Raw genomic sequence first — 9907 nt, 5'->3', positions numbered from 1 at the left:
GCAGTTCATTTTGATTTCAATGCATCGGCTTGCCGTCGTCCGGTACCTTTTACAGCTAATTCCACTTCTCTGCTCATATGGCAGGCTTTTTTTTTTCCTGTCTCACTCCCCTGCACGCCCCCTGCTATCACTTCGTTTTTAATGTTCGATGCTGATGTGTGGTGTTTCATGGCGCTAGGCCAGATATGGCCAAAAGCGCCATGACAGATGGTAATGTTATTGATGAATTGCGGATGGCGTGGACAATTATTCTTATGGTAGATGTGACGTGGCTGTAAAATGGCCTAAAACCTGTCGCTGTAAATGGCGTAAAATATATAGGTACTAAAATAATGACACTGACTAGTTAGTGATGTGGGCTATGGCAACTGGGTTTCGTTAAAAACATGATAGAACATAACACAAAAGTGACACTAGAGCTTGAAGGGAGCCCTTAAATACAAGGGCTGTTAATCGCGTACGAGAAATTACCTGGCCAAATGATTTTCAGAGTGTCCGTTTCACCTAAGAACTCTACGACTATTTTGAAGTTAAAAAGCGGTTCATTCCTAAGAAAAAATGCTGTTTGAAGAGATATATCTTCGCGATATATACAGAAGGGAAATACCTTTTCTTCTCTACTTCTATTTGCAGGCCATTGAACAAGAACATGGAGGACGGCGGGATTATTGCCGCACTTGCCACAAGTCGGGGGATCCCCCCAGTCAAAAGGTAAGCGTGAGTACCGTAAGTGTGTCCTATCTTTATTGGCAAACAAGTACTTCCTTGTACCATGGTGTTTTCTCACTTATCCAGTTCCCTAGTTTTGGTTTTATCATGTGTAGCTTATTCAATGCTTGGATGTCCCACTCACCTTGCCAATGCTTTCTCAGTTTACGGCGTAGAAAAGACTTTAGGTCTTTGGCAAGGATGTGGATTTTTCTATCTATGTCGCTAAACTTTGCTGACGTAGCGTTTTCGTCAGCAGCTACGTTGCCTTTTATACCGTTGTGGCTGAACATACCCGAGACTGGATATATTATATAGGTTAACCCTTGCCGCCCAGAAAATAGGAAGTTAAAAGAAGTGAATAGAAGACTGGAAAGATAGAAAAGCGCGAGAGAACGAAAAAAGATTCAAAAGGGGGACAGGAAAAGGAGACTGCCGATTTCCTCCAGGTAGGTCAGTCTGGACGTGCCGTCTATGTGAAGCAGAGGCCGAATAAGAGTGTTGACTCGGCCGGGGGACCTTAAAGGTCCCTTCACCCGGCATCGGCTCAACCCCCAGGATCCCCCTTTCCCCAGGCATGACTAAGCCGCGCACGGTAAGACGCGGAAGGGTACAACCTTCATGTGCTCGAGTACGTGGTGTCGCAATACACCAAACGCCTGCTAACGCAAACGACCCTGCGGGGTTTTTAACGTTCGCATTTCGTGTGTTTGTCGATAACATCCGTGGTCGCGTCTTTTCCAGTCTCATTTGCAAGCGAACAGCGCGGCGCGATGACATTGCGTTTCACGGGGCGACACGGGCAAGAAAGCTCGGTGTGCCTGACTGATTTTTTGCTGCTTATGAGGTTTTCGACGTGATCAATTTGTGACTTGACCACAAGGCGGCATGAAATTTTATTACCAGCGCTCAGGGAAGAGTGAAAAGGAAGAGTGCCTCGGAAAGGCGAAGGAAAGTGTGGAGGCGAACGGAGGCACAGAGCATGGCGGAATGTTTGGCGCGTTTTATCTCGTGGACACGAGTTGCCCGCAGCAAATGCATTGCAAGAGAGGCAAGTCGGCGCTCCTGTCTGTCTTACTCCCATGGCATAGAGCGTGCGAGGGTCGCAGCTTCCAGAAGAGTGTTTATATTGTTCTTTGAAGTTACTGCAACTTTTGGGGAACCACGAAGACGGACAGTACATCCCCACTTGGTCATATGGCACCCATACTGTGGTATCCACTAGCCTCTGAGTTCGGCGAACTGCATTCCCCTGTATTCTTTACAATATGCAAACACAGCGTGTCCGTCCCACGTAACGTTAACCAAATTTCAAAAATATACAAATGCCACGTAGCTGGACAGAACCGAGTTAATGTTGTTTGCCGTCGATTGGAGATATTCAGATTAATTTTTGCATACCCCCTAATTACATAATTAGTTCTAATTAATTAAGCAACCTTTCAAATATTATAGTTAGATAAAACGTGTCAACGAGAAGATTGTAGAGCGACATCACAAACTCCCAATACAGCTTTCCATTGCTCAATACGTGCTATATACAAGTTTTTCCGAGCGTGAAACAAGCCTGCGAGTACACGCAAAGTGCCTCGAGCGGCTAGTCGTGCGGTAATTTTCCGTGTGTTTTCGGGCTTCTTTCACGCTCGGAAAAACACTTTTATGTAGCACGCATTGAGCAACAGAAAGCTGTATCAGGAGTTTTCATGCTGCTCTATAATTTTCTCATTGACGCTTTTCATCTGTACATCATATTTGAGAAGCTTAATTCATGGAGACTTATTATCTAATTAGGCGGAATGAAAAAAATATAATCTGAGTATCTCCAAACGACGGCAAACACACACACACACACATTATATATATATATATATATATATATATGTGTGTGTGTGTGTGTGTGTGTGTGTGTGTTTGTGTGTGTGTGTGTGTGTGTGTGTGTGTGTTTGTGTGTGTGCCTTTCGTTGATTATTTTATTGTTACTAATATTAATTAGTTGTGTCGATTTCTTTGCAGAACACATAAATTCACGAAAAAACTACATCTTAAACTGCGTCATTGTTTGAAATATATCCTGTGGAATGATATGCAGGCTGCGGAAGAGGTGGCGTTTACAAAGCAACTAGCATTTTGCTTGGTACTATGAGAAATTTAGATATGCTATAGGCGCGCATTAATAGTCAACGCTTATAGGGACTGTTTACAATGCACTCACGATAAATGTTAAATAGAACATGATAAAAAATGACGTGCAGCGCGAATCACAAGGACTGCGAGAGACGACATACACTGCGCTGACTTCCAACAATATTTTATTGCGACGCCACATCGTGTGTATATATACAAGAAGAGGCATGCACAGAAAATTAAAGGCAGTCACAAGGGGTGTTATAACAGCTAGTCATAGTACTAAGAACATGGTCACTTGAAGAAAAAAACGAACATTACGATTCATATCTGTTGAGATACAAGACTTCACTAGGGGTCAGCGCGATAGAAGGGGCACTAACGCACACACTACCCAATTTTCTGATGAAATCATCTTCTATAATTTCCCGGGTGAGCTGTGAGCTGTGTCTCGCTAAAACTTCCGTGTCTTCAAAGAGGGGCGCGCAGCCGCAGTCCCGGCTACGGATGCCCAAGTGGCCTTGAACAGTGTTATGGACGTTGTTATAGTGCTCTCTTAGACGATCGTTTAAGCACCTGCCTGTCTGTCCAACATATTTACTGCAGCAAGACAAGGGAATTTGATAGAGCACATTCGTTGCGCATGTCACAAAACTTTTCTGTGCCTGACAGAGCAAAAACTCTGACGTGATTTAGGCGCATTTACACGCTTACAGAGCCTTGCCAGCTTGTCCGGGGCTGAGAGAACTACTGTGATTCCTGCGCGCTGCCCAATCTTTTTTAGCCTATGGGAGACATCATGCACACACGGTATCACTGCAAACCTGCATCTTTCAGCGGGCTGGTTCCTTGACTGAGCGGGCTCATCAGGTTTTGTGCACCTCAGAAGCTGTTCCGCTTTGGCTGAAATTAAGGCCAAAGGGTAGCCAGCCCAAGAAAGGCGATCAACCTGTGCAGCAAGACTATGTGGCATCTCGTGACTATGTGATCAAGATTTCATGAAATACGTCAGTTTTTATAATGAATTACCAACTAGCCCAAGCAACCACCGTGGTTAAATAAAACACCAATCCAAAACGCCGCATATTTTCAGGGCACATCTCTCGAAATGGGTGCTACGCATGAGATTGCTAGCGAGTGTGTATGATATGCGTACTATATAGCTTCAGTTTTGAATTGCAAAATGTTCCAAAATGTTATTGCAAGATTAATTACGAAGTTTTAGTTAATTACGTGATTGACGAGTGGAATTGTTCGGGCACGTAACGTCCACCGCGGGGACCATAAACTCACGTAGACCTCTGTACATAAATAGAGATGTTCTCGTTACTAATAAATGTAAATAATTAAACAGTTACTTATTGAGCCGTCAGCGCATTCTACTCGGAAGAGAAGCAATAATGTTGAGACACGTGTAATTCACGTTTATTTAGCACGTCGTTGAAAACTACTGCGCACCGTAGGAATACCTAAAATCTGCAGGTTAATTTTCCACAAGTACTAAAAAAAATTAGACAGCAGGCTTATGCGACCTTTTCTTTCCGAGCAGTCGCATTGCAAATTTCAGTTTCTTGTGAAAAACCATTCACCTTCAAACGTTGTCCGCACATGACTCATGCGTTTACACTGTTCCCAGGATACTATAACGTTTTTGAGCATTCAACTGCTACTCGTTTCTTCTTTTTTCGTTTGTCTTGACAGAGCTGCCTCACCGTGATGCCACACCAACTCGCCCAGCCATGATTACTTTTATCTCCAGCGAAGGCTGTTCTTGAACCACGTGCTTTTAATGTTCACATTAAAATACTATAATGTTCCCCATCCAGCAAGTTTGATATTTGTGGCTTATAGTTCTCCCAGAATGACGTGCTAAATTCTACGCTGTAATTGAACGACACACTTTGAACTTTGCTCACACATCACCCATAAAAGTCCTTCTATATCCGCGGGATATAAACAAAGTAACTCGTTTATTCATCAGGTACACCACAGGTGTAGTATATAACACATGGAAATAGGGAGAAAATGGCGGTTCTGTAATTATTTGCAAAGCTCCTTATTTAGAAACGTTAACGTATTACCTTACATTGCACATAACACGCCCCCAATTTTCACCAAGAGGTAAGCACGTTGTGACGTAGAGTCCTTTGGGACATTAGGAAACACAGCGGGTAACAGCTGTATAACGCATTTGAGTGCTTGATGAAGGAATAAAGAGCTCCGCAGAGCCTTGCAGATGCGTTTGGCATGTTTTCAACTTTGTACTTCACCTGCACATTACCATAATATTTTCTTTATCTTCACAGATTATAAACAATGTAGCTCAAATAATTCTCCGAAGACATCGGGGACGCCGACTACGAACGTCGTATAAGAAACCAAGAAGGGGAATAAGAAAGGTAAATCATTTATTTGCAAAGCTTGTACTCAAGCCAGGACGCTGAAGTTTCGCTACACAGTACAGTTAACTGACCCTCTGTTTTCACGAAATGTAAACTCGGTGTGACGTGGAATTCTCTTGCGACACTGGTAAACATAGCTGAAAATGGCCATATAATGGTTTCGAGCACTTGCTTAAAAAAGCTTTCGCAAAGAGCGTAATTACCTTGTGCTCTTTTAAAATTTGCCCATTCATCACGCATACTATGCCCCCTATACCCCAGAATGTCCCCTCTGTGGCATGTTGAGTCCTTTCTGTACATTTGGCAAACTTGCGGTTCGCAAAATTTGCTTTTAGAGCGTTCGGTACACGTTACCCATAACATGGCACCCACTCTGTGCGAATATATAATTGCTTCCACCTTTGCTTTGTGAGCGTTTTAATGACGCATCTACACAGCAAAATAAAAGAGAAAGATTATTTAGCAATTGTCATTTATTCATTAATGGACCAACTCTTCAGAATTTTTTTCTGTTTATCACCCCTAATACTCCCCACATTCCCCCTAAAATATATCTTATATATAGGCAACGCACATGGAAGAACACGGGCACAAAGAAATGAAGCGCAGAATTCTTGGATGTCCTCTTTTATTGTGCCCATGTTTCTTCAAGTGCGCTCCTCTGACTGAGTCATGAATTGCCAACTATAGCTTGTCAGGACACATTAAGCTTTAAATATAAGCTATTTGAATGATCTAGTTGAGCCAGGACTCCATTAAAACAAACATATAGCGCTTTCGAACGCTTCTAATGGAACTAGCCCCACCTCCCCCACCGCTTGGTCACGTTACCGCGCGTTCACTCCCTCCCCATCCCTTTTGCGCAGAAGTAATCGTCGGCTCTCGTGTATCTCCGAATTGTTTACCAGCGCGACAAATGGCGCAGCGGTCTTATCTGCCTATTGCATCCCGGCGCGAGCGCTGTGACAGCAGTTTTGCCGCTCAGGCTTTTCGTGCAGAAGGACGCTTGAAGTAACTTTTACCTCGGCCGACATACTTCTTTTGCCAGATTGTCTAGCTGTACAGGCTCCAGTCCAAGCACATGATTGAAATGGCCGAAACCTTCGTTAAATCGCGAAAAATAAATACACGGACTTTAATGCAGTTAAGATCGGGAAATGAAAATGGTTCACTACATCGCAAATTTCGTTAAATCAAGGTTCGTTTTATCGATGCGTGAATATATATATATATATATATATATATATATATATATATATATATATATATATATATATATATATATATATATATATATGTACTATATGTAAAATTCCTTACTAGGCCCCTACATGGTTGTTGAGTAAGGGGGGCATAGAACAAAGTACACACATAAATGTGGCAAACTCGCGACAATATCAAAGTCGAAAAAACAACACCAGCCAGCTGCACAGCCTAAAAATTGCAGAAACATATCACTGACATGCAGCCGTGTATTAGAACAATAAAAAACAAGTTAATAAACAAACGTACTACACTGCAAGGCAAGAAAAGTGAAATAAAACCAAACAGTATGTATGATAGCATGGATTAACAAGGGTTACGTGAGTTGAGCGACTACCGGAATTATTCCATGGTCAGTTTTCGCCACTATGTTATCGGGGAGGTTGTTCCAGAGACGAATGGCACGTGTAAGTGCAGACAAGCTCTGATAGAGTTTTACCGTAGATGTTCGTGAAGCTAAGATGATTTTGTAATCTCGTCACGTCTGCGATGAAGTTTCTAGGCGCCTGGGGCGATTGTTAGTGCGGCGGGCGTACTTATGACATGATGACCAAAGGGCTAGGATACAGAGGCCAATCCAGGTTCCGTAACCGAACCTCAGGAGGAAAAACTAGAATTTTTGTTCGCTGGAATTCAAGGAATTGAAGCTAGCAACCGTAGCTTTTTGGATGCCATGAATAAGGCGCTTCATCCTTGTATTGAAGTGCGAAATGCCTGCAGTCTTTGACTAAACGAGCAGCACACCTCGAAGCTAAGGTTGAGGTTCCGTCAGCGAGATAATCCTGTTTTAATTATGACGATGCCATTTCGAAACTAGGAGAACCTTTGAGGCAACGAATTCTTGAAATTCAAGCTAAAGTTTCGCCGCTAACTACGCACTTTTCGTCAATACACAAAGATGTAGACCACACCGAAATCTTGAGTCGAGTTGACACGTTGAGAAAAAAATTCATTCACTCAATACGCCAGCGGGTACTGCTCACCCTGAAAACATATCCGTAATGCAGGACAAGCTGGACTATTCGGAAAATCGACAACGAAAGTCGAACATGTTGTTTTATGGCATCACATACAATTACCAATCCGAAAACTGGAAATCTTCAGAACGTATCGTTACCGAATTTCGCAAAAATCAACTTGACATGGGTGTAACTACCATCGCCAGAGCAAATCGACTAGACGGTTTTGCTACTGGTAAAAAGCAGCCTATTATAGCAAAATTTTATACTGAAAAACAGTCGCAGTTTCGCCCGATAGGCGAAGCATGGATTGCGATAGCAGAGTAATACACAACTATACAAAGTAAGGATAGTAGTTTTATCGGTCGTATAAACTTGCAAACATGCGCTTACTAACTAAATTAACAAGCACGGTGTCAGCGCGCACAGGCAAGCATGAACACATCACTCTCGATGAGCGCGAACACTCGCTTTCAATACGCTGGCGGGAGGAAGCGCGGCAGCAGCAGCGAGCGAAGTGACCTTCATGGTGTCCATCGTTTATACGCAAACTGAGCAGCGACAGCGCAGCACGCAAAAAGGTATGAGTCGTCAGCGCACCTAGAGTTTGCCGCGCAGCAGCGAGCAAAGTGACCTTCGCACTGTCCATCGCTTTAACGCAAACTAAGCGGCGGTAACGCAGCACGCACAAAGGTATGAGCCGTCGAAGCGCCTAAAGACTATGGCTATGGCCTCAACGCAGATCGCTTTCAAGATATGGCGCGCGCAGCCGCGGAATACGCTGTAGAACACCGCCCCCTCCCTCCCCTGCCCCGAAACCTAGCGTGCGACGAAAGACGGCGCGCTTACTTCCCGCTTCCTTCCCTTGCGCGCGCGAGATTGAGCCGCGATCGTCGGCTCCCCTCGCATTTCACTCGCACGTACAGCGTACGGCGCGCGTCGACGGTGTTATCTCCCTTGGACTTCATACGGAACATCACGGCGACTGCGACGCCGACGGCAAAAATGCGCCTGGAGTGTCCATATCATTGCCATCGCAATAAAAGAAGTCGAGTCTAATTTGTCCCGTAGGTACTAATAGAAAAAAAATGGTAGGCGACCCTAATCTTCGCCTTAAGTATCTTAGTGGCACTCGCACCTCGACGTTGGTGTTCTTACGGTTAAGCGAGCGAACGTCTTTCCAATGGCACGATATGCGTGCGAGGAGCGAGGGTCGTAGCCCCCTATAGCGTGCGGCGCACAAAGCGCACCTTATTACGCGCCTTCTCCGGTGCTGACGTCAGAGCATGTAACGAGCGCGCGCGCGCAGCTGTTGCGAGTGAGCGAGCGATCAGGTGCGCGCTGGGAGAGGAGAAGCGAGAGCGAAGGGAGCGATGGCGCATCCGCTCTGCTAGGCAGGTGTTCAGTCTATGTAGGGCAACTGTTTTCCATTAATTAGACGCTTAAATATAATGCCACGTGCTTGTGTGTGACGTTATTAGTGACGTCATTACTGCAGCTTTCGACTTCTAGGTTTCCAGGAATTTCGCCGAAGTCCAGCCGCCTCCCCCCCCCCCCCGGCGGCGGTTCTCTAATATCTACAATTTTGTGCTTTGGTGAGTGGCAATCAATAATTTCTAATTAATTCGAATTATTCCAGACACTGCAATAACTCAACTTGTAACTGAACTTATGCTCTAATATAATATTATCAATCAATCAATCAATCAATCAATCAATCAATCAATCAATCAATCAATCAATCAATCAATCGTATTTATTTCCTTTGAAAAGGCGGAGTACGGGACTAAAAGTTCGAACAGCTTGACGAGGTCCGGCCCCTTACAAGCCGGCAGAACAGCAAGATGACGACCAGTCATGCAAGATTGCCAAGTGGACAAGCACTATAGAATGCCAAGTAATACTGAATGAAAGTAACAAAACGGCAAACGATCACACAAGCACAATAGCAGTATAATTAGTCAACAACATGGAGAGCAGCGGTCAACAAGAACAGGGAAAAAAATGGAAAGCATGTACTAGTCCTTCACAAGAAAAAGCTGACAAAAAGGTTTCATAAGACAGTTTTGGTTACAGGAAGGACCACACTCTTCCCACTTTAATATGTTTAGCAGCGACGGTAGTGTGTACGACAGATTTTTTGCCATAGGAAGTTCTAGAGGCGGGTACGAACCATAGCTCTTTTTGTCTGGTCTGACGAACGCTTGTACTTACTCGTAGTTTTGCCATGTGAACTGCATCATCAATATGAAATGTAACGAAACTTTTAAACCACAACATCAACCTATAATTGTAAAAGCAACTAAAGGTTGATCTTGTGTTATAAAGGTTTCGTTGACTTGAAACCCATGAATTTTGTACCGTACTATTTTTGTCTATTTTTTTTCTGTTTTATTTTGAATTTCGTCCCCGGTCGTCTCGGGAGGTGAACCGGAAGTGCTGCGCAAGAAA

This window comes from Dermacentor albipictus, chromosome 1 (assembly GCF_038994185.2).
Source record: "Dermacentor albipictus isolate Rhodes 1998 colony chromosome 1, USDA_Dalb.pri_finalv2, whole genome shotgun sequence".
Taxonomy (NCBI): domain Eukaryota; kingdom Metazoa; phylum Arthropoda; class Arachnida; order Ixodida; family Ixodidae; genus Dermacentor; species Dermacentor albipictus.
The sequence above is the reverse complement of the archived record's forward strand: the minus strand, read 5'-3'. Positions refer to the sequence as shown.